This window comes from Pristiophorus japonicus, chromosome 7, assembly GCF_044704955.1.
Source record: "Pristiophorus japonicus isolate sPriJap1 chromosome 7, sPriJap1.hap1, whole genome shotgun sequence".
In the NCBI taxonomy this organism is placed as follows: Eukaryota; Metazoa; Chordata; class Chondrichthyes; family Pristiophoridae; genus Pristiophorus; species Pristiophorus japonicus.
This window is the reverse complement of record NC_091983.1, coordinates 242,712,692-242,739,051: the sequence shown is the minus strand read 5'-3', so window position 1 is coordinate 242,739,051 and position 26,360 is coordinate 242,712,692. Positions and strand designations below refer to the sequence as shown.

General features: G+C 48.8%; 1 protein-coding gene across 1 annotated transcript in view; it reads left to right on the top strand.

Moving 5' to 3' along the window:
• The window catches only part of LOC139266712 (dynein axonemal heavy chain 8-like), a 2,132,242-nt gene that overhangs the window by 1,118,965 nt on the left and 986,917 nt on the right, over nt 1-26,360 (top strand). The window lies entirely within an intron of this gene.

Genomic DNA, 26,360 nt, shown 5'->3' with positions numbered 1-26,360 from the left:
CATACTCGCAGTATAGCACCTGGTGTAGTATGGTATCTGAGGTAGTAGCAACCTTGTAGCTACCTTGCAACCACCTAACCTCAGTTGAAAACAGGGGCTAGTTATACGATTTCAGTGTTCTAATCTTGGTGCCACATCTGTTCAAAATCCTTTGTATAATTTTGGCTGGCTTGGTTCTTTGTAATATTTTGGTGGGCTCTTTAAAAGTTGATATGTTTTGGGTGAGTTGATGTTCGAAAACTGTTTCCTGATGGAAATATTAGTTTGGTAATTGCAATGTCCTTTTGTGCTTAGTCTTTCGCATACAGGCTGGATTGGACCTCTTTGTGATGTATATGCTGAAATAGTTGTCCAGACCCATGTTGATGGGTAGCTACCTCTGGGTGATTTTGTGATGTTAATGTCTCTTGTGGGGGAAGGATTTTCGAATACTCATCCTTCCAGAAGATTAACTTAGTCCTCACATCCAGGTAGCTTCACTTAATTAGACTGTTTCCTGTTAGTTCTTTAGGTCCACCCACAGCATTGAATTTGTCTTTTAAAATCCAAAATTCTACTAAAGTTCATAATTTCTTTCATAAGCACTTTAGAGTTCCAACTTTTCGGTAGATAGTCCATAATTAAATTTCCTTTCGAATAAGCCCAAACACAGGGGGGGATTTCTTATCAATTTTGCACCTGCTTCAATGCTGCTCCCTCCAATAGCCCCGGCCTGCTGATGGTCTCCCGCGCGGAATGCTGGGTAAATGCCCTGCCATTGAGAGGCTGCATCCTGGAAACTTCAGCTTTAGCGCTCCAAGAGGGAAGTAGAGTGCTACCACTTCTCTTAGAGCACAAAAGTGTGTGAGAGGGGTGGTAGCAGCAAAGCGCTGAAGAATGTTCAGTGCAGTGACGGTGCGAAGAATAAATTTTGCCCTACCTGACCACCACTGCTTTTAAATATCACTCCTCAAGCGGCCAGCCAAAGCGACAAAGCCTTCTGTTGCTATTGTTGTTGCCACCGGTAGTACAGCAGGCAAATATCACATCCGGGGCGGTAACAGTGTGCTGCGCACCGGATGAAGTCACGATCTACGGGGTGCAAGAGAGAAAGGCAGTAAGTGTCAGCGTCAGTGCAAAACCGCAAGGGAAGTTCGTGGGTGTCGGTAAATTCGCCGAGCCTGGTCAGCAACCCTTTAGCGCCCTGTAACCGCCCCTCGCAGGCGTGAACAGTAGGTGCAAAGCAGCCGAATTTCTCCCCCATAGGCTTTAAGGACTGGATTTTCGGTTCCCTTGCACCTCTGGTAGCAGCCCGGAGGAGCGGTAAAGGGTGTTTTTAAGCTTTTACTGCCTGGTCGGCAAATTCAGCTCAGGGTTTGTAGTAGCACAAAAACGTACTGCCCCGCCCTCTAGTTTCAATGAGATCATGATGTCAATCGTCGTGCACCGCTCCATGAATGCCCCAGATGAAAAATGAGGCCCTAGCGCCACATTATACACCCGCCCCAAGAAACGCCTGAAAAAGCAGGCGGTCCCACAGTCCAGTAGGCAGTATTTGCGCCATATTTAATTTGAGGGAGGAGGAAACTACATCGCAGGTCACAATGACTAACGTTTGCACACAGCACACTGTGTAAAGCTCTGACATGAAAGCGGTACTTTTATCTGCCATTATAGTGTCCTTACATCTCCAGTGAAAGAAATTAATGGGGGCATTACTCGTTCGCCAGCATATTATTGCTAAGCGGCATCATGATAGAACAAGGGCACTTGACCATGTCGGCTCACAGATGAAGAGAGCTTAAAGCCATCTGGGGAGGAGGGTTTACAGGCAACAACGCTCATACCTCCAGCTCTCTGAGGAGCAGTGTATGAGAAGGCTGCACTTCCGAAAGGAAGTGCTGACAGAGATATGCCATCTCCTACAAGCAGACTGATGCCTGAACATCTCTGGAGGCAGTTTTCAATACTCCCCTCAACAGGTATCCCAATTAATTATGGTATGCTGCATGCTGCACTATTTGACCATCATCGAGGCCAGGCATTGCCAGTGGGGATTGCAGGCCCACCTGAGGAGGAGGAGGATGATGAAGAGGAGCCTGGCGAGGCCCCGATTGAACAGTCACACCATCTATGGGGGAGGCAGTGGGGAGATGATGTCAGACCAAGAGCCACACGTTGCCAGCTCATAATGGACCGATTTTCCTAAATGGAGGAAGCTGAGGGCTAAGAACATAAGAAATAGGAGCAGGAGCAGACCATTTGGCCCCTCGATTCAATAAGATCAAGGCTGATCTGATCATGTGATCAGCTCCACTTCCCTGCCCGCTCTCCATAACACTTTACTCCCTTATCGTTCAAAAAGCTGTCAATCTCTGCATTAAATATTTTCAATGACTCAGCCTCCACAGCTTTCTGGGCAGAGAATTCCATAGATTTACAACCCTCTGAGAGAAGAAATTCCTCCTCATCTCAGTTTTAAATGGGCGGCCCCTTATTCTGAGACTACGTCCCCTAGTTTTAGTTTGCTCTATGAGTGGAAATATCCTCTCTGCATCCACCTTGTTGAGCCTCCTCATTATCTTTTATGTTTCAATAAGATTACCTTTCATTCTTCTGAACTCCAATGTGTATAGGTCCAAGCTACTCAACCTATCTTCATAAGTCAACCCTCTCATCTCCAGAATCAACCAAGTGAACCTTCTCTGAACAGCCTCCAATGCAAGTATATCCTTCCTTAAATACAGAGACGAAAACTGTATGCAGTACTCCATGTATGGCCTTACCAATACCCTGTACAGTTGTAGCAGGACTTCTCTTCTTTTATACTGTATCCCCCTTGCAATAAAGGCCAACATTCCATTTGCTCTCCTGATTACTTGCTGTACCTGCATACTAACTGTAAAGTCCTGTCCCCTCAGTACAGATTCACACGAGGCATGTAGTGAAGTCAAGGTCACTGTGGACCTGCACCTTTATTTCACAGCTCTGGAATGCTGCACTTGCCTGAGACCTGTCCTTATATACCTGTCTCTTGCAAGTGCACCCTTGGTGGTAAGGTATGCTGGTGGTTACAGGTCATATCTTATTACAGTCATGTATAGCATGTTAGGATACAGTTATATGTAATAATGTAAGATGAATGACATCACTCTCCCCCAAGGTCTTATTGTCTTTATAGGTTCAGTCTCTCAGGTGGTCTATGCTCTCGCATGGAGCGTCTGAATTGTGGTTCAGTTGTTTGCCTTGGTGTCTGTTTTTCTTTGGGTGTGGTTGCTGGTATCTCGCCTGGGCTGTCTGTTTCGATTGGTATGATTGTTGTTGACTCGCCTGGGCTGTCTGTTGGGATTGCCCTTTCCTCAGGTTGTTCCCTCTGTCTGTCCACCAGGTGTGGTGCGAGTTCCACATTCCACATTGCCTCTGGTTCCGCAGTGTTGTTGGTAAATCTGCTTTTGACTTGGTCTACATGCCTCCGGCAGGTTTTGCCATTGTCCATTTGTACTACCAGTATCCTGTTTCCTTCCTTGCCTGTTACTGTCACTGCAAGCCATTTGGGACCCCTGCCATAGTTCAGTACAAACACTTTGTCCCCTATCTCATTCCATCTCCCCCTCGAATTTCTGTCATGGTACTCAGTCAGCTTACGGCGCTTTGCGTCAACGATTTCGTGCATGTCTGGGAGGATTAATGAGAGCCTTGTTTTTAAAGTCCTTTTCATCAACAGTTGCGCGGGGGGATCCCAGTCAGTGAGTGCAGACAAGATCTGTATGCCAGCAGTAGTCGCGACAGGCAACCCTGCAGCGTGGGACCTTGGATTTTAAGCATGCCTTGTTTATGATTTGCACTGCTCTCTCCACCGTTGGAGGCCAGCTTGAATGGTGCCGTCTTGACGTGATTTATGCCGTGGTCAATTGTAAAGTCTTGGAATTCTGCGCTGTTGAAGCACGGACCATTGTCACTGACCAATATGTCAGGGATTCCGTGCGTTGCAAACATGGTTGCGAGGCTCTCCACAGTGGTGGAGGTTGTGCTCGAGTTTAAAATGGTGCATTCGATCCACTTTGAAAATGCAGCTACAACTACAAGAAAAATTTTGCCCATGAAAGGGCCCGCATAGTCTACGAGCACTCGCGACCATGGTTTGGTAGGCCAGGGCCAGGGGCTCAGTGGAGCTTCCCTGGGGGCATTGCTGGGTTGGGCACAAATGGTGCACCTTCGGACACAGAGCTCCAAGTCCGTGTCAATATCAGGCCACCAGACGTGGAATCTGGCTATGGCCTTCATGAGAATGATCCCCGGGTGCTCGCAGAGGCATGACTACTCGGCTGCCCCACAACAGGCAGTTTGCTTGTATTGATAGCTCATGCATGCGCCTGTGAAAGGGTTTTAATTCCTCGGGGCAGGCATCGCGAGCTTCTGCCCAGTCACCGGTTAGGACACATCTTTTTACTAAGGATAACGTGGGGTCGCTGGCCGTCCAGGCTCTGATTTGGCGAGCCGTCATGGGCGAACCTGTGGACTCAAAGGCATTGATTGCCATAACTATCTCACAGTCCTGTTCGTCAGACCCTTCCGTGGTCGCCAGGGGTAGCCTGCTGAGCGCGTCGGCACAGTTGTCTGTGCCTGGTCTGTGCCTTATGGTATAGTCGTAGGACGCCAGCATGAGTGCCCACCGTTGAATTCGCGCTGAGGCGTTGATGTTTATTGCCTTGCTCTCAGATAGGAGGGACGTCAGGGGCTTGTGGTCGGTTTCTAATGCGAACTTGGCCCCAAAAAGGTAATGGTGCATCTTTTTGACACCGTACACGCACGCGGGCGCCTCCTTCTCTACCATTCCGTATCGGCACTTCGCCACGAAAGTGACCTGGAGACATAAGCTATGGGTTGTAATTTGCCCGCACTATTGACATGTTGCAAAACGCACCCGACCCTATATGCTGACGCATCGCATGTGAGAACTAGCTTTTTACCTGGGTCAAAGAAAGTCAAAACACTGTTGGAACACAGAAGGTTGCGTGCCTTATTGAAGGCGCGTTCCTGGGCGTCCCCCCAAAACCAATCGCACCCCTTTCTGAGTAGCACGTGGAGAGGCTCCAGCAGCGTGCTTCATTTCTGCATAAAGTTCCCAAAATAATTGAGTAGCCCGAGAAAGATGCGCAGTTCTGAGACACTCCGGGGCCTGGGTGCCAGGCGAATTGCTTCTGTTTTGGACTCTGTTGGGCGGATTCCATCAGCGGCAATCCTTCTGCCCAAAAATTCAACCTCGGGTGCGAGAAACAGGCACTTGGATTTCTTGACTCGTAGGCCTACCCGATCCAACCGCTTTAGTACTTCCTCCAAATTACAGAGATGGTGTCGGTGTCCCTGCCCGTGATAAGTATGTCGTCTTGAAATACAACTGTCCCCGGGATGGACTTGAGCAGACTCTCCATGTTGCGCTGGAATATGGAAGCTGCCGACCTGATGCCGAATGGGCATCGATTGTACATGAAAAGGCCTCGATGTGTGTTGATGGTGGTGAGTAGCTTGGATTCCTCGGTTAATTCTTGCATTATATACGCAGATGTGAGGTCTAATTTTGAGAAAAGTTTACCTCCAGCCAATGTGGCAAATAAGTCCTCTGCTCTGGGCAGCGGGTACTGGTCCTGTAGGGAGACTCTGTTTATGGTAGATTTATAGTTCCTACAGATTCGTACGGATCCATCAGGCTTCATGACTGGGACGATGGGACTTGCCCAGTCGCTAAATTCCACAGGTGATATAATGCCTTCCCGCAGATGCCTGTCTAGTTCATGTTCAATCTTTACCCTCATCACATAGGGTACAGCTCTGGCCTTGTGATGGACCGGTCTAGCATCCTGTGTGATGTAGATTTTGACTTTGGCCCCTTTGAAAGTGCCCACACCTGGCTGAAAGAGATGTTCAAATCGCTTTATAACTGTTGAGCAGGAGGTCCATTCCTCTAATGACATGGCATGGACATCATCCCATTTCCAGTTTAGTTTTGCCAGCCAGCTTCTCCGCAGCAGTGCTGGGGGGTCTCCGGGGACAATCCACAGGGGAAGTCGGTTCACTGTCCCTTTGTGTGTGACAGAGAGCATGGCGCTGCCGAGGACTGGTACGATTTCTTTGGTATAGGTCCTTAGTGTGGTGTCGACCCTTGTGAGTTTTGGTCTGTCTTTTTTATGCGGCCACAGTTGTTCAAATTGTTGAGCGCCCATGAGAGATTGACTCGCTCCCGTATCCAGCTCCATGTTGACAGATATCCTGTTGAGTAGGACCCTCATCATTATAGGAGGCATCCTGTTGTAGGAGCAGCGGCCATTGATCATGTTGACCCGTTGTACACCGATGTCCCGGGTACTGTCTCCACCATCTTCTGGTCCGCTTTCCGACCCATCTGATTTGTATACCAGCCGAGCTGTCGTTTTTTTGCACATGCGGGCCAAATGCCCTGTATATTCACAATTTCTGCAAACAGCCTGCTGAAATCGACATCCCCTTGACGAGTGCCCACCTCCACACCTCCAGCACAGACCTGTTCCATTGTTCAAAGTGTTCCCAAAGAATGAGCTGCATCTGGCTGATCTCTCTTGAGCTTCTCTCAGTTTGTAGTTGATTGCTCGCATTGTGGGTTATGAGGTGTGAACGGCCGTTCCTGTGGCCCTTGATGGCTTCTGCCTGCTGTCGAGAGCCTGTTCTCCCGGTTTTGTCTGTGTGTGGGGGTAGCAGCTTGTTTAGTGCTGTGAACTTCTTGTTCCGATATTTTGTTAGTTGTCGTACCTGCATTATAAATCAACCTCGTTTCTTCTTCCCCTACCAAGAATGTCTGTGCAACCAGTGCTGCTGCCTCTAATGTCAGGTTCTTGATCTCTATGAGCTTTCGGAATATGCCTGCATGGCCTATTCCTACAATGAAAAAGTCTCTCAGCATTTCTCTCCTCAGTTCATCGGAGAACTCACATAAACTAGCCAACCTCCAAAGTTCCGCCACGAAGTCGGGTATGCTCTGGCCCACACAGCGTCTATAGTTGTAGAACCTGTGTCTGGCCATATGTAGGCTGCTCACTGGCTTCAGGTGGTCTCTTACCAGTGTACTGAATTCTTCAAACGACTTGCTTGCTGGTTTCTCGGGTGCCAACAGATCCTTCATTAAAGCGTATGTTTTCGAGCCACAGCTGGTCAAGAAATGGGCTCTTCTCTTGTCTGCCTTATCGTCGCCAAACCAGTCTTTGGTTACAAAGCTTTGCTGGAGCCTTTCTATAAAGTCCTCCCAATTGTCTCCCGCATTGTACTTTTCATCTGATCCATTGTTCGCCATTCTGTGGATTCTGTAATCCCGTAACCTGTCACCACTGTAAAGTCCTGTCCCCTCAGTACAGATTCACACGAGGCATGTAGTGAAGTCAAGGTCACTGTGGACCTGCACCTTTATTTCACAGCTCTGGAATGCTGCACTTGCCCGAGACCTGTCCTGAAATACCTGTCTCTTGCAAGTGCACCCCTGGTGGTAAGGTATGCTGGTGGTTACAGGTCAAATCTTATTACAGTCATATATAGCATGTTAGGATATAGTTATATATAATAATGTAAGATGCATGATACTAACTTTTTATGTTTCATGCACAAGGACCCCCAGGTCCCTCTGTACTGCAGCATTTTGCAATTTAAATTGTAATTTGCCTTTTTATTATTTCTGCCAAAGTGTATAACATCACATTTTCTCACATTACATTCCATCTGCCAAACTTGTGTCCACTCACTTAGCCTGTCTATATCCCTTTGCAGATTTTTTGTATCCTCCTCACAATTTGCTTTTCCAACCATCTTTGTATCATCAGCAAACTTGGCTTCATTACAATCTGTCCCTTCATACAAGTCATTAATATAGATTGTAAATATTATATATGTGGACTTGTATTTATTCTGTACAGCCACCAGAGGGCTCATTCCCCAGAGTCCCAAGGGATCCCATATTCCTTTGGGAGCACAGGTATTTAAGAAGGCTTCACAGGTTGGAGAGGCACTCTGGAGACCTGCAATATAAGACTAAGGTCACACTTTACTTTGAGTTCACAGTGTTCAGTCCGACTCTTTCTCCACACACTACAACTGGCGACGAAATACAGATAGTGAACCCAAAGATGGAGAGAACAGTGGGCATCCTGGAGAAATTTTCAGAGGGAGATGATTGGGAAACTTTTGTGGAGCGACTCGACCAATACTTCGCGGCCAACGAACTAGATGGGGAAGAGAGCACTGCCAAACGAAGGGCAATCCTCCTCACCGTCTGTGGGGCACCAACGTATGGCCTTATGAAGAATCTGCTCACTCGAGCGAAACCCACGGAGAAATCATACGACGATTTGTACACACTGGTCCGAGAGCATTTGAACTCAAAGGAAAGTGTTCTGATGGTGAGGTACTGGTTCAACACCTACAAAAGATCTGAAGGCCAGGAAGTGGCGAGTTATGTCGCCGAGCTAAGACGCTTTGCAGGACATTGCGAATTTGAAGGACATTTGGAGCACATGCTCAGGGACTTTTTCATACTTGGCATTGGCCACGAAACCATACTTCGCAAACTTTTGACTGTAGAGACTCCAACCTTGAGCAAGGCGATAGCGATAGCCCAGGCGTTTATTGCCACCAGTGACAATACTAACCCAATCTCTCAGCACACGAGTGCTGCTGCAAGTACTGTGAACAAAGTGATGTTGTTTTCGAATTGTAACGTACAGGGCAGGTCACACATACCTGCAGCTACACGTCCGCAGATATGTCAGAGTCCAACATCAAGGGTGATGAATGCAAGGCCATTAACACCTTGTTGGCGCTGCGGGGGTGATCATCGTTTCCATTCATGCTGATTCAAAGGATACGTTTGCAAGGCCTGTGGAACAATGGGACACCTCCAATGAGTGTGCAGGTGAGCTGCTAAGCCTGTTAAACCTGCAAACCACCAGGTTGCAGAGGAGGATCACGATGAAACAGAGCCTCAGATAGAGTAGGCAGAGGTACATGGGGTGCACACATTCACCACGAATTGTATCCCAATATTGCTAAATGTTGAACTAAATGGACTCCCTGTGTCAATGGGAGCTGGACACGGGCACGGGCAAAAAGGCTTTCGAAAGGTTGTGGTGCAACAAGGCCTCAAGGCTAGTCTTAACTCCAATTCGCACGAAACTAAGAACTTACACAAAAGAACTGATTCCTGTAATCAGCAGTGCTACTGTAAAGGTCTCCTATGATGGAGCGGTGCACAAGCTACCACTCTGCGTGGTACCGGGTGATGGTCCCACGCTGCTCGGTAGGAGCTGGCTGGGAAAGATACGCTGGAACTGGGACGACGTTTGAGCGCTATTGCCTGATGACGACACTTCGTGTGCCCAGGTCTTAAACAAATTTCCTTCGCTGTTGGAACCAGTCATCGGGAAATTCCAAGGAGCAAAAGTGCAGATCCACTTAATTCCGGGGGCATGACCCATCCATCTCAAGGCGAGAGCAGTATCGTACATGATGAAAGAAAGGGTAGAGATCGAGCTAGACCGGCTGCAATGAGAGGGCATCATTTCACCGATCGAGTTCAGCGAGTGGGCCAGTCCTATTGTCCCAGTCCTCAAGGGAGACGGCACCGTCAGAATCTTTGGCGATTACAAAGTAACCATCAATCGTTTTTCCCTGCAGGACCAATACCACTACCAAAAGCCGCCGACCTCTTTGCAACGCTGGCGGGAGAAAAGACGTTCACGAAGCTGGATCTGACTTCAGCCTACATGACGCAGGAACTGGAGAAATCATCGAAGGCCCTCACCTGCATCAACACGCACCGAGGCCACAGAACGTGACGGAGCTGCGGTCGTTTCTGAGACTCTTGAACTACTTTGGTAACTTCTTATCGGGTCTCAGCACCCTGCTAGAGCCACTACATGTCTTACTATGAAAAGGGGGTGAATGGGTTTGGGGCAAAAGCCAAGAAAATGCCTTTGTAAAAGCGAGAAAATTGTTTTGCTCAAACAAATTGTTTGTGTTGTATGATCCATGTAAGCGTTTGGTACTAGCATGTGATGCGTTGTCATATGACGTCGTTTGTGTATTGCAAAAAACTAATGATTTTGGGAAACTGCAACCGGTTGCTTATGCATCCAGGAGTCTGTCTAAGGCCGAGAAAGCTGACAGCATGATTGAGAAAAAAGCGTTAGCGTGTGTCTATGGGGTAAAGAGAATGCATCAATACCTGTTTGGGCTAAAATTCGAATTGGAAACTGACCATAAGCCACTTATATCCCTGTTTTCCGAGGGTAAAGGGATAAATACCAATGCATCGGCCCGCATCCAGAAATGGGCACTCACGTTGTCTGCATACAACTATGCCATCCGTCACAGGCCAGGCATAACAAGCTGCGCCGATGCTCTTAGTAGGCTGCCACTGACCACCACGGGGGTGGAAATGGTGCAGCCCACAGATCTAGCCATGGTTATGGAAGCATTTGAGAGTGAGCAATCACCCGTCACTGCCCGGCAGATCCAAACCTGGACAAGCCAGGGCCCCTTATTATCTCTAGTCAAAAGCTGTGTGCTTCACAGGAGCTGGCCCAGTGTCCCAGTGGAAATGCAGGAAGAGATAAAGCCGTTCCAGCGGCGCAAAGCTGAAATGTACATACAGGCAGACTGCCTTCTGTGGGGCAATTGAGTAGTGGTCCCCAAGAAAGGCAGAGACACCTTCATCAATGACCTCCACAGTACCCACCCAGGCATCGTAATGATGAAAGTGATAGCCAGATCCACATGTGGTGGCCTGATATCGATGCGGACTTAGAGTCCTGCGTTCACAGATGTAATACATGCTCGCAGTTAAGCAATGTACCCAGGGAGGCGCCGCCAAGTTTATGGTCTTGGCCCTCCAAACCGTTATCTAGGGTACACGTCGACTATGCAGGCCCGTTTTGGGTAAAATGTTCCTTGTGGTTGTAGACGCGTACTCCAAGTGAATTGAATGTGAGATAATGTCGGCTAGCACATCCGCTGCCACTACTGAAAGCCTGTGAGCCATGTTTGCCACTCACAGCTTACCCGATGTTCTGGTGAGTGACAATGGGCTATGTTTTACCAGTGCTGAGTTCAAAGAATTCATGACCGTAACAGGATCAAACATGTCACATCTGCCCCGTTTAAACCAGTGTCCAATGGTCAGGCAGAGAGAGCAGTGCAAACCATCAAGCAAGGCTTAAAGAAGGTAACTGAAGGCTCACTGCAGACTCGCCTATCCCGAGTCCTGCTTAGCTACCGCACGATCCCCACTCACTCACTGGAATCCCACCTGCTGAACTGCTCATGAAAAGAGCACTTAAGACAAGACTCTCGTTCGTTCACCCTGATCTACATGAACAGGTAGAGAGCAGGCGGCTTCAACAAAGTGCATATCATGATAGCGCAAATGTGTCATGCGAGATTGAAATCAATGATCCTGTATTTGTATTAAATTATGGACAAGGTCCCAAGTGGCTTCCCGACACTGTCATGGCCAAAGAGGGGAGCAGGGTGTTTCGGGTCAAACTTTCAAATGGACTCATTCACCGGAAACACTTGGACCAAATCAAAGTCAGATTCACGGACTACCCTGAGCAACCTTGGACCCTACCTTTTTTGATCCGCCAACATACACACCAGTGGCAACCGACACCACGGTTGACCATGAAACAGAACCCATCATCCACAGCAGCCCTGCAGGGCTCAACACACCAGGCAGCCCAGCAAGGCTAGCTGCACAGCAGCCCAGCAATGGCTCAACAAATGATTCAACAACACCAGCTTTCACACCGAGACGATCAACCAGGGCAAGAAGGACCCAGATCGACTCACATTGTAAATAGTTACCCTATTGACTTTGCGGGGGAATGTTGTTATATATATGGACTTGTATTTACTCTGTACAGCCACCAGAGGGCTCATTCCCCGGAGTCCCAAGGGATCCCATAATCCTTTGGGAGCACAGCTATTTAAGAAGGCTTCACAGGTTGGAGAGATACTCTGGAGACCTGCAATAAAAGACTAAGGTCACACTTTACTTTGTGCTCACAGTGTTGAGTATGACTCTTTCCCCATACACTACAATAAATAGTTGAGGACCCAGCACCGATCCCCTCTAGTCACTGTTTGCTAACCGGAAAATGACCCATTTATTCTGACTCTCTGTTTTCTGTTAGTTTGCCAATCCTCTATCCATGCTAATATATTACCCCAACCCTGTGAAATTTTATCTTGTGCAGTAACCTCTTATGTGGCACCTTGTTGAATGCCTTCTGAAGCTAATATTTGCCACGCTATGTGCCCCCATAAAGGTACATCTCCAGTGAAGGTTGGAATGATACACAAGACACCAATGGCAAAAGATTAAAGTGACATTTTACTATAACAAAGTAACAAACACTCCCCCCACCAAAAAAAACATACAACATACAATGTTCTGTTGCAGGGCACTGACCAACAACAACAACAACTTGTATTTATATAGTGCCTTTAACGTAGTGACGCTTCATAAGTTGCTTCACAGGAGTATTATGCGATAAATGAGCGCAGGTGACCAAAAGTTCGGTCAAAGAGGTAGGTTTTAAGGTGCGTCTTGAAGGAGGAAAGAGAGGTAGAGAGATGGAGAAGTTTCGGCAGGGAATTCCAGAGCTTGGGCCTAGGCAACAGAAGGCACGACCACCAATGCTTGAGCGATTATAATCAGGGTTGCTTAGGAGGGCAGAATTAGAGGAGCACAGACATCTCGGGGTGTTGTGGGGCTGGAGGAGATTACAGAGACAGCGATGGGCGAGGCCATAGAGGGATTTGAAAATAAGGATGAGAATTTTAAAATTGAGGCATTGCTTAACCAGAAGCCAATGTAGGTCAGTGAGCACAGGGGTGATGGGTGAGCGGGACTTGGTGCGAGTTAAGACACCGGCAGCCGAGTTTTGGATCACCTGTAGTTTATGTAGGGTAGAATGTGGGAGGCCAGCCAGGAGTGCGTTGGAATAGTCAAGTCTAGAGGTAACAAGGGCATGGATGAGGGCTTCAGCAGCAAATGAGCTAAGGTAAGGGTGGAGACAGTCAATGTTACGGAGGTGGAAATAGGCGGTCTTAGTTGTGCTGCAGAAATGTGGTTGAAAGTGTTGTGTTCAGAACACAGATGAAACTGCATTCAGAAAGGTTAAAATAATAGCGACCTCAGTCTTTATTAAGACACTCCAGAGTGAGTAACAGCCCTTAGGGGCCGGCTTATATACAGTGCTCCCAAGGGATGCTGGGATCTCTTGGGACTTCAGGGGATGCGCTCCCTGGTGGCGGAACATGGGAGCGCATGTTTTACAGATACACAACATCACTCCCCTTCAAGTCAAAGTGAAAACTATTTAAAAGGTGAGGTGGTCGGGAGCCTTTCTTTTCCTGGTGGATCGCCTCGGTACAAATGTCTGTTCTGGTGTGTTGGCTGTGCCCTTGCTGGGCTGGCGTGTTGTTGGCCCTGCAGGGCTACTGGGTGAGCCTGGCCTTGCTGGGCTGTTGGGTGTGATGGGTTCGATTTCCTGGTCCAGCGTGGTGTCGTTGATCCTTTGGGTGTGTGTTGTGGGCTCGAAAAAGCTGGTGTCTGCTGTGGGTTGTTGAGGGCAGTCTGTGAATCACAGCCTCGTTTGGTCCAGGTTCTTTCTGCAAATTTGTTCATTGTCTAGTTTGACGACAAGCACCCTACTCCCTTCATTAGCTATCACCGTGTACGCAATCCACTTGGGACCATGTCCATAGTTTAGCACACACACAGGGTCATTCAGATCAATTTCCCGTGACACAGTGGCGCGACCATCGTTTACATTTTGTTGCTGCCGCCTGCTCTTTCCCTGATCATGCAGGTTTGGGTGAACCAGTGAGAGTCCGGTTTTAAGTGTTCTTTTCATGAGTAGCTCAGCCGGAGGCACCCCTGTGAGCGAGTGGAGTCTCGTGCAGTAGCTGAGCAGTACTCAGGACAGACGGGTTTGGAGTGAGCCTTCTGTGACTCGTTTGAGGCTCTGTTTGATTGTTTGTACTGCCCGCTCTGCCTGCCCATTGGAGGCTGGTTTAAACGGGGCTCAGGTGACATGTTTGATCCCATTGCGGGTCATGAATTCTTTAAATTCGGCATTGGTGAAACATGGCCCGTTGTCACTGACCAGTATATCAGGCAGGCCGTGGGTGGCAAACATAGCCCTCGGGCTTTCAATGGTGGTGGTGGCGGTGCTTCCCGACATTATTTCACATTCAATCCATTTTGAAAAAGCATCTACCACCACCAGGAACATTTTACCGAGAAACGGGCCCGCATAATCGACATGGATCCTCGACCATGGTCTGGAGGGCCAGGACCACAAACTTAGTGGTGCGTCTCTGGGCGCGTTGCTCAACTGAGCACATACGCTGCATTGCTGTACACAGGGCTCTTAAGTCAGAGTCGATACTGGGCCACACATGGGATCTGGTTATCGCTTTCATCATTACTATACCCGGGTGTGTGCTGTGAAGATCCGAGATGAACGTCTCCCTGCCCTTTTTGGGTAGCATTACGTGGTTATCCCACAACAGGCAGTCTACCTGAATGGACAGCTCGTCCTTTCGCCGCTGGAACAGCTTGATTAGCTCTTGCATTTCAATAGGAACGCTGGCCCAGCTCCCATGCAGTACACAGTTTTTTACTCGGGACAGCAGAGGATCTTGGCTGATCCAAGTCCTAATCTGGCGGGCCGTGACAGGTGATTTATCATTTTCAAACGCTTCCATGACCATCAACAAGTCTGCGGGCTGTGCCAAATTCAACAAGTTTGCAGGCTGCGCCATTTCCACCCCCGTGTTGGGCAATGGTAGCCGACTGAGGGCATCCGCACAGTTCTCGGTGCCTGGCCTGTGGCGGATGGTGTAGTTATACGCTGATAGCACGAGTGCCCACCTTTGTATGCGGGCTGAGGCATTAGTATTTATCCCCTTGTTTTCAGCGAACAGGGATGTGAGGGGCTTGTGATCGGTTTCCAGCTCAAATTTGAGGCCAAACAGGTACTGATGCATTTTCTTTACCCCGAACACACACGCTAATGCCTCTTTCTCAATCATGTTGTAGGCCCTCTCGGCCTTAGACAAGCTCCTGGAAGCATAGGCGACAGGTTGCAACTTCCCCGCAACATTAGCTTGTTGTAATACACAACCGACTCCGTACGACGACGCGTCACAAGCTAGCACGAGTCTTTTACACGGGTTATACCATACAAGCAGCTTGTTGGAGCATAAAATGTTTCTGGCTTTCTCAAAAGCAATTACTTGTTTTTTTTCCCCATACCCAGTTCTCACCTTTACGCAATAACACATGTAGGGGCTCTAAGAGGATGCTTAACCCCGGTAGGAAATTACCAAAGTAGTTGAGGAGTCCCAGCAATGACCGCAGCTCCGTGACGTTCTGTGGCCTGGGCGCGTTCCTGATAGCCTCTGTCTTGGTGTCTGTGGGCCGAATACCGTCCGCCAAATCTTTCTCCCCAAAAACTCCACTTCTGTTGCAATGAAGACGCATTTCGACCTCTTCAGCCGCAGCCCTACCCGATCCAGTCGCTGGAGGACCTCCTCCAGGTTTTGTAGGTGCTCGACGGTGTCCCGACCCGTGACCAATATGTCGTCCTGAAAAATCACCATGCGTGGTACCGACTTGAGTCGGCTCTCCATGTTTCTCTGGAACATCGCTGCAGCCAACCGAATTCCAAACAGGCATCTGTTGTAGATGAATAGCCCCTTGTGCATGTTGATGCAGGCTCTTTGAAGACTCCTTCAGCTCCTGCGTCATGTAGGCCGAAGTCAGGTCGAGCTTGGTGAATGTCTTGCCTCCTGCCAGCGTCGCAAATAAGTCGTTTGCCTTCGGTAGCGGGTATTGGTCCTGTAGCGAGAAACAATTAATAGTTACTTTATAATCGCCGCAAATCCTGACTGTGCCATCACTTTTGAGTACTGGAACAATTAGGCTGGCCAATCTCTGAATTCCACTGGGGAGATAATGCCCTCACGTTACAGCCTGTCCAGCTCTCTCCCTCATCATGTGAGGTACTGCTCATGCCTTGCGGTGAATGGGTCATGCCTCTGGGACCAAGTGGATCCGCACCTTCGCCCTGGAAAAGTTTTCAATACCTGGCTCAAAAAGGGAAGGGAATTTGTTCAGAACCAGGGTACATGAAGCCTCATCGACATGTGATAGCACTCGGATGTCATCCCAGTTCCAGCGGATTTTGCCCAGCCAGCTCCTTCCAAGCAGTGTGGGGCGATCACCTGGGACAATCCATAGTGGCAGTTTGTGCACCGTGCCTTTGTAGGTGAGCTTGACCATGGAGCTGCCCAGGACAGCGATAAGCTCTTTGGTGTACGTTCTCAGTTTCATGTGGATGGGGCTCAGGGCTGGTCTGAGTGCCTTGTTGCACCACAGTCTCTCAAACATCTTTTTACTCATGATGGATTGGCTAGCACCAGTGTCCAGTTCCATGGCTATGGGTAAGCCATTTAATTTTACGTTTAGCATTATAGGTGGACATTTCATTGAAAATGTGTGCACCCCGTGTACTTCAGCATCTGCCTCCCCTCTCTGAGGCTCGAAATTGCTTTGGTTCACCATGGACCGATCTTCCTCTGCCACGTGGTGGTTAGCAGGTTTTGCAGAGCTTGCAGCTTGTCTGCAAGCTCGTTGGAGGTGCCCCATTGTTCCACAGCTCTTGCAAACATACCCTTTGAAGCGGCATGAATAGGCTGATTGGAAGCCTCCACAACACTAACAAGGTGTGAATTGCCTTGCATTCATCCTTTGTTGCGGACTCCGAGTCATCTGGGTCACCTGAGGCCTGCTGGCAGTTGCAGACTCGTGGTTTCTGCCCTGTACATTTCTGCTCGCAAACACAGTTCCAGTTAATTTATGAACATTGCTAGCACTGGTGTGCTGAGAGATTTGTTTGCTGTTATCACTGGTGGACATAAACACCGGTGCTATCGCAAAGACATTACTGAGGGTTGGTGTCTCTACAGTCAAACGTTTTCGTAGTATGGTCTCGTGGCCAATGCCCAGTACAAAAAAGTCTCTGAGCATTTGCTCCAGGTAGCCATCAAACTCAAATTTTCCTGCAAGTTGCCTTAGCTCGGCGACGTAGCTCGCCACTTCCTGACCTTCAGATCGCTGGTACGTATAGAACCGATACCTCGCCATCAACATGCTCTCCCTCAGGTAAGATGCTCCAGAATCAGTGTACACAGCTCCTCATATGACTTATCTGTGGGTTTCACCGGAGCCAGAAGATTCTTCAAGAGGCTGTAGGTCGGTGCCCCACAGACCGTGAGGAGGACCGCTCTCCTTTTTGCAGTGCTCCCTTCTCCATCCAGCTCATTGGCTACAAAGTACTGGTCTAACTGTTCGACATAGGTTTCCAGGTCCTCACCCTCCAAGAACTTCTCCAGAATGCCCACCGTTTGCTGCATCATTGCGTGGATTTGTGTACTCGTCGCCAGTTGTTGTGTTCCTAACACAGATGAGACTGCACACAGGGAGGTTAAAGTAACAGTGACTTCAGTCTTTATTAAGGCACTCCAGAATGAGTAACAAGCCTTAGGGGCCGGCTTATATACAGTGCTCCCAAGGGATGCTGGGATCTCTTGGGACTTCAGGGGATGCGCTCCCTCGTGGCGGAACATGGGAGTGCATGCTTTACAAATACACAACAGAAAGCTCATTTCAGAGTTGCAAATAGTCTGGTTCAATCTCAGACATGAGTTGCGGAGAGTGATGGAGTCAGTGGCTCGGGAACAGAGTTTGTGGCAGGGACCGAAAAAAATGGCTTTGGTCTTCCCAATATTCAATTGGAGAAAATTTCTGCTCATCCAGAACTGGATATCGGACAAACAGTCTGACAATTTCGAGACTGTGGAGGGGTCGAGAGAAGTGGTAGTGAGGTAGAGCTTCATGTCATCAGCGTACACATGGAAACTGACATTGTGTTTCTAAATGATGTTGCCAAGGGGCAACATATAGATGAGAAATAGGAGGGGGCCAAGGATAGATCCTTGGGGGACACCAGAGGTAGTCTTGGACATCAAAGGAGTGAGGGTGTGGTTGAGCAGATCGGTAGCTGCAGAGATGTCATGGTGAATGAAGGGCCAAAAGCTGGACAGTTGTGAGTTGAATAAGTGCAGTTGTAAGAGAGTCGGGTGAGAGATTTTTCTAGGGGCGGACACAGAAGGAGTTAGAGTTGGAGGGGGTGAGGGGTGGAAGGGGATGTGGGTGGATAGCGATACGAGACAGTGTTCAAAGATGGCCTTATCTGTGATTGACATGATGGGAGTAGCGAGGCCACGAGAGATGGCAAGGTCGAGGGGTTGTGGACAGATTAAGGGAGGACAGAAGGCTAGTGAACACAGAGGAGAGAGAGCATGGTGAATTGAGATGGAGGTTGAAATCACCAAGGATGAGAAGCCGTTCGGTGCAAAGGCAGAGGGAGGAAAGTAGTGAAAAAATATTGGAAATAACATTTTATGGTACTTGAGTGACTAACAATGAAGTGCATTAAATCAGTGTAACTACTTACAGGCATAATAAACAAAAATCAGGGCATCTCCACAACCTTGTCCTGCAGATTACTGGGACTTGCCCTGTGCTTCCCCCCGCTCCCCCCCCCCCCACCCCGCTATCCTTTACCCCCTCCCATTCCTGATGCTCCTCCTCAATGAGGCCTCAGTGCTACAGCAAGGCTGCTTGAGGGCTGCTGTGTTCCCGGGAGCAGACATGGTCACAGAGTTAGTGGTGGGAGCCGGAATTCTGTCATTTTGAGGAAGGTCAGTATCTTCCATTTCCTGGGGACCACTGACACGCACACGGGGCTGGGTCTCTGCATCCGGAGCATGATGTGTGAGCACAACTTGCTGGCCTGCTTCAACACCATCACTTCTCTGTTGGACAGTGGGGAACACAGTGAGGATGGCAGCAGTCAGTGATCGCATGATATCACCTAGATGGAGCATAGCAAGCTGGATGCGATCACTGCTGCCATGGCATGTGCCACACACTCTGGAACTCCACTGTAGCTGCTGGAGCCCATCTGCCTCTGTAAGAGGGCAAGGATAGGCTCGCTAGAGTCCTCAAATGCATGTAAAATGCATGAGGCGACCTCCGCCACACTCACAGTAAGTCCGTCTATGCTCTGCGGGACCCTACTCAATGCACCCATGAGCTTGCAGTGCATTTCCGTGTTCTCCCTGGACATAGCCACCCAGCTAGCAGACTGTCCTCCACATCCTCATTATCTTCACCATGGCCGGATGGCGATGGCTCACGGGAAGTCTGTTGCACTTCTGCCTAGTCATCTGTTAGCACAAAACAACAGACGTGTAGTTACCTGCAGGGGAGGGTGAAGGCAGATAAGAGGAAGGTGGCATTGGACATGTATATGTAAAGGGGCTAGGCCACTTGCTATTAGGGGTCAAGGAAGTCACATCAATCGCAAATGCCATTCACATACCATCACTACCCGAAGGGTGCTCGGCCTTGCCACTGGTCACCGCATGAAGCTGGGTGCCAATGAGGGCCGACATTCTGCTCCACCTCTGTCGGCTCGTGCAGTTCAGACTGTCTGCCTCCAGTGCGATGCTGCTCCCTCCTATTATGCAATAGCTTGGCCTGCAATAAGAGCAAGAAGAAGGGCTGAGTAAGTGTCCACCTCTTCGTGTGCCACATATACCTTCCATAGTTCAATAGCTGCCACTGTGAGGAAGTGCAAATGTGTTCAGTTCAATCTGTGTGACTGAGAATGTGGAAAAACTGGGAGCAGGTGAGCGCCAGGTAGCATAGCGGCTCAGGGTGATGTTTGGACAAGGCATATCAACACTGGAAGGGGAGTGCGAGAAGGGGTGACAATGATTAGGGTTCGGAACTTGCTTTTGGGGAATGAAGAGGGGCAGGTGGAAGGGGTTCAATGGGAGGGCAGTTCTGGAAAAGAACAAAGGGGGCCAGGAATAAAAATTCTCAATTGGGGTAAAGCCAATTTTGCTGAGCGGAGATGGGATTTGGCCAAAGTGGACTGGAAATGGCTACTTGATGGTAAATCAGTGTCAGAGCAGCGGGAGGCATTCAAGGAGGAGATCCTGAGGGTACAGAGCAAGTATGTTTCCTTAAAAAAAGGGTGGGGCTAACAAATCTAGAGACCCCTGGATGTCAAGGGACATACACTCATATGATACTCTCATAATAAAGGATGAAACTGAGTACTGTGAACAATGAGCAAGTGTGACCTTAGCTCCTTTAATAAGACTCCAGAGTGCAGGTACCTCGTGGGTGGTCTGCTTATATACAGTGCTCCCAAGGTCTGCTGGAATCTCTTGGGACTCCAACAGATAGGCCCTCTGGTGGTGGTGTGATACAGGTTGCAAAGGGTTAAATACATAACATCACTCCCTTGTAAAGTTAATAGTACACTTATTTACAGGGTGAGACGATCTGGGGCTTTTCGCTCAGTACAAATGTGGGTGTGGGTGAGTTGGTTAATTCTTCTTTGGACTGCTGGGCAGCCGGCCTTGCGGGGCTGCTGGAGATGGTCTGAACTGCCCATTCTGCCTTTGACTATGACCGTGCCAGCGAGCCATTTGGAACCATGTTCATAATTGAGTACAAACACAGGGTCATTTATCTCAATATCGCGTGACAAATTTGCGCGGTCATGGTACACTTTGTTGATGCCTCCTGCCCTCCACGAGATCATGGAGATCAGGGTGGACAAGGCAGAGCATTGTTTTAAGCACCTTTTTCATGAGCAGCTCGGTTGGGGGAACCCCGGTGAGCGAGTGAGGTCTGGTGCGGTAGCTGAGCAGCACTCGGGTAAGTCGAGTCTGCAGGGTGCCTTCCGACACACATTTCAAGCTTTGCTTGATGATCTGAACTGCCCGTTTTGCCTGGCCATTGGATGCAGGCTTGAACGGGCAGATGTGACGTGCTTGATCCCATTGCGGTCATGAATTCCTTGAATTCAACACTGGTGGAACACGGCCCATTATCGCTGACTAGGACATTAGGCAGGCCGTGTGTGGCAAAAATGGCTCGTAAGCTCTCAATGGTGGCCGTTGACGTGCTTACAGACATTATTGCACATTCAATCCATTTTGAGTAAGCATCCATGACAACCAAGAACATTTTGCCTAGAAATGGGCCCGCATAGTCCACGTGGACCCTCGATCACGGTTTGGAGGGCCACGGCCACAAACTTAGCGGTGCCTGTCTGGATGCATTGCTCAGCTGAGAGCAAGTGTTGCACTGGCGCACGCATGACTCTAAATCTGAGTCGATGCCGGGCCACCACACATGGGATCTGGCTATGGCTTTCATCATTACAATGCCCAGGTAGGTACTGTACAGTTCACAAATGAACGTATCTCTGCCTTTCTTGGGCAAGACCACGGGATTATCCCACAACAGACAGTCCGCCTGCAGGGATATTTCGTTTTTGCGCCTGTGGAACGGCTTAATCGACTCCTGCATCTCCGCTGAGATGCTGGACCAGTTCTCATGGAGGACACAGTTTTTTTACCAAGGACAGTAAAGGATCCTGGTTTGTTCAGGTCCTGATCTGGCGGGCCGTAACGGGTGACTTTACGTTTTCGAATGCATCCATTACCACGAGCAAGTCCGCAGGCTGTGCCATTTACACTCCGGTGGTGGGCAATGGTAGCCAACTGAGAGCATCAGCGCAGTTCTCTGTGCCTGGTCTGTGGCAGATTACATAGTTGTATGCCGACAGCGAGAGTGCCCATCTTTGGATGCAGGCAGAAGCATTGGTGTTAATCCCTTTGCTTTCAGAGAACAGCGATATGAGCGGGTTGTGGTCAGTTTCAAGCTCAAACTTGAGGCCAAACAAGTACTGGTGCATTTTTTTTACCCCGTAAATGCATGGCAGTGCCTCTTTTTCAATCATGCTGTAGACCCTTTCGGCCTTGGACAAACTCTTGGACGCATAAGCGACCGGTTGCAAAATCCCCGATTCGTTAGCCTGTTGTAACACACACCCGACCCTGTATGACGATTCATCGCAAACTAGCACTAATCGTTTACAAGGGTTATACAGGAGTTTGTTTAAACACAACAGATTTCTGGCTTTCTCAAAGGCAGCCTCTTATGAATTCCCCTATACCTAGTCATCTCCCTTGCGCAGTAGCACATGTAGGGATTGTGGCAGGGTGCTTAACCCAGGTAGGAAATTACCAAAATAGTTAAGGAGTCCCAGTTAAGGAACAACCGCAGCTCTGTCATGCTCTGTGGTCTCAGCGCCTTCTTGGTGGCCTCTGTCTTTTCGTCTGAAGCCGTCTGCTGCAATTCTTCTTCCCAAGAACTTGACCTCCAGCACCAAGAAAACACACTTCGAGCATTTCAACCTGAGTCCTACGTGATCCAACCAACTAAGGACCTCTTCCAGATTCTTCAAGTGCTCAATGGTGTCCCGACCTATAACCAGTATGTCATCCTGGAAAACCACGGTGCGAGGAACTGACTTTAGCAGGCTCTCCATATTCCGTGGAAGATTGCCGCGGCCGACCGAATCCCAAATGGGCATCTGTTATAGATGAACAGACCTTTGTGCGTGTTGATGCAGGTGAGGCCTTTTGAAGACTCCTCCAGCTCCTGCATCAGGTAGGCCGAGGTCAGGTCCAACTTGGTGAACGATCCACAGCGGGAGTTTGTGTACTTTGACTTCTGCACTGCCAATTACAGGGATTAGTTCTTTGGTGTAAGTCCTTAGTGCCTTGTTGCACCACAGCTTGCCATAGGCCTTTTTACTCATTATGGACTGACTTGCACCCATGTCCAGTTCCATAGATACTGGAATTCCGTTCAGTTCAACTTTCAACATTATTGGTGGACATTTCGAGGTGAATGTGTGTACCCCGTACGCTCCTGCCTCCTCGGTACGAGTCTCCAATTTAGCCTGACCCACCGTGGATCGATCTTCCTCTGCAACGTGGTGGTTTGCAGGGTTTGCAGGGTTTGCAGCTCGCTTGCACATTCGCTGGAGGTGTCCCATTGTTCTGCAGCAGTTGCACGCATAGTGATTGAAGCGGCATTGATGATCATCTCCACAACGCCAACAAGGTGTTAACTGCCTCGCATTAACGATTGATGACGGCTTCTGGGTCATCTGAGGTCGTGCAGTAGCAGCTGGCATGTACGTTCTGCCATGTATATTCCTGCTCGAAAACGATGTTACTTTGTGCACAGTACTGGCCGCAACCTCTTTACTCTGTGAAATCTGTTTCGTGTTATCGCTGGTGGACATAAATGCCTGGGCTATCGTTATGGCTTTGCTTAGAGTCAGAGTTTCAACAGTCAAGAGTTTGGGAAGGATTACCTCATGGCCAATGCCCAGTACAAAAAAGTCTCTCAGCATTTGTTCTAGGAATCCCTTAAAGTCGCAATGTCCTGCGAGGCACCTTAGTTCAGCGACATAGCTTGCCACTTCCTGGCCCTCCAACCGTTGACACGTGTAGAACCGATACCTCGCCATCAAAACACTTTCCTTTGGATTTAGGTGCTCCCAGACCAGCATACACAATTCTTCAGAGGATTTAGTTGTTGGTTTTACCAGAACTAGAAGATTCTTCATGAGGCCATAGGTTGTTGTCCCACAGAAAGTAAGGAGGATCGCCCTTCATTTGGCAGCGTTCTCGTCCCCTTCCAGCTCGTTGGCCACAAAGTATTGGTCGAGTCTCTCCACGAAGGCCTCCCAATCATCCCCTTCTGAGAAATTCTGCAGGATACCAACTGTTGTTTGCATTTTCGCGCAGTTGTTCATTACCTTGTCGCCAATTGATATACTCATAATAAAGGATGAGACTGAGTACTATGAACAATGAGCAAGTGTGACCTTAGCTCCTTTAATAAGACTCCAGAGTGCAGATACCTCTGGGATGCTAGGATCCCTTGGGACTCCAATAAGTAGGCCCTCTGGTGGTAGTGTGATACTGGTTGCAAGGGTTAAATACATAACAAATGGAATACACATTAAATGATACGACACTGAAAATTGTCCTTGGAGTGCAGGTCCACAGATCCCTGAAGGTAGCAGGCCAGGTAGATAAGGTGGTTAAGAAGGCATATGGAATACTTGCCTTTATAAGTCGAGGTATGGAATACAAGAGCAAGGAGGTTATGCTTGAACTATATAAAACACTGGTTAGGCCACAGCTGGAGTACTGTGTGCAGATCTGGTCATTAAATTACAGGAAAGATGTGATTCCACTGGAAAGGTTCAGAAGAGATTTACAAGAACATTACCTGGACTGGAGAATTTTAGCTATGAGGAAAGATTGGAGATGCTGGGTCTGCTTTCTTTGGAACAGAGGAGGCTAAGGGGAGACCTGAGGTGTATAAAATTATGAAGGACCTGGATAGAATGGAGAAAGAATTACCTATTTCGCATGGCAGAGGGGCCAACAACCCATAGGCACAGATTTAAAGTAATTGTGGGGAGGTTCAGAGGAGATATGAGGGGAACTTTCTTCACCCAGAGGGTGGTGGGGATCTGGAACTCACTGCCTGAAAGGTTGGTAAATACAGAAACCCTCACCACATGTAAAAGATGCTTGGATGTGCATTTAAAGTGCCGTAACCTGCAGGGCTACGAACCAAGAGCTGGAAAATGGGATTAGGCTGGATAACTCTTGGTCAGCCAGCGCAGACACGATGGCCAAAATGGCCTCCTTTCATGCTGTAGATTTATATGATTATATGATTCTAAGTGGGCACGTGCATCCTGAATGCAAAGGGCATGGCTGGAGTTGTGAGCCACACAACTCCGCACCATGGCCTGGAACCCATAGAGAAGAGGCAGCTCCATCAAAGACTTAACATTGTGTGAGACACTGATCTTGCAACCATGGCAAACCTACATAAATGTGAAGTGTACTTACTCTGACAATCCCCATGAGGTCGTTAAACTTCTTACAGCTTTGGGTGCCAGTTCTGCCCACTGTGTCTGCCGCTGACACCTCCTGGGCTATCTCCATCAATATCCTCTTGAAGACACTGGATACGGGCCTCCTTCCACCCACTAGATGCAGTGCAGGCTGTTATGTATGTAAACCTGGAAATACCATGTCTAACCACCAGTGGGATTATCCCCTGGAGTCCCAAGGGATCCCAGAATCCCTTGGGAGCACCTGAATATAATGAGGCCTCACAGGCTGGAGAGGCACTCTGAGATCTGTAATAAAGGACTACGGTCACACCTTATTTTGAGCTTGCAGTATCTAGTCTGACTCTTTATTCAAGACATAACAACTGGCGACGAGATGCAAATGATGAACCCCACCACAACAATGCAGAGAACCGTGGGCATCCTGGAGACATTTTCGGAGGGAGATGATTGGGAAGCTTTCGTGGAGCGACTCGACCAATACTTCGTGGCCAACGAGCTGGAAGGAGAAGCGAACGCTGGCAAACGAAGGGCGATCCTACTCACCGTTTGCGGGGCACCAATGAATGGCTCATGAAAAATCTGCTCGCTCTCGTGAAACCCATAGACATGTCATACGATGAGTTGTGCACACTGGTCCGGGAGCATCTAAACCCGAAGGAAAGCGTTCTGATGTCAAGGTATTGGTTCTACACCACAAGAGCTCTGAAGGCCAGGAAGTGGCGAGCTATGTCGCCGAGCTAAGGTGCCTTGCAGGACATTGCGAATTTGAAGGACACTTGGAGCACCTGCTCAGGGACTTCTTTGTACTTGGCATTGGCCATGAAGTAATACTTCGCAAACTTTTGACTGTTGGGACCCCAACCTTGAGTAAAGCCATAGCGATAGTCCAGGCATTTATCACCACCAGTGACAATACCAAACAAATTTCGCAGCACACGAATGCTGCTGCAAGTACCGTGAACAAAGTAACGTTGTTTTCGAATCGAAATGTACAGGGCAGGACTTTCACGCCTGCAGCTGCACGTCCGCAGATGACTCAGAGTCCACCATCAAGGGTGGTGAATACAAGGCCATTAATACGTTGTTGGTGCTGCAGGGGTGATCATCAGTTCCATTCATGCCGCTTCAAAGGATACATTTGCAAGGGCTGTGGAACAATGGGACACCTCCAATGTATGTGCAGGCAAGCTGAAAACCACCATGTTGCAGAGGAGGACAGATCCACGGTGGATCACGACGAACCAGAGCCTCAGACCGAGGAGGCAGAGGTATATGGGGTGCACACATTTACCACAAAGTGTCCCTCGATAATGCTGAAGGTTGAATTAAATGGACTTCCAGTGTCCATGGAGCTGGACATGGACGCAAGCCAGTCCACAATGAGCAAAAAGACTTTCGATAAAT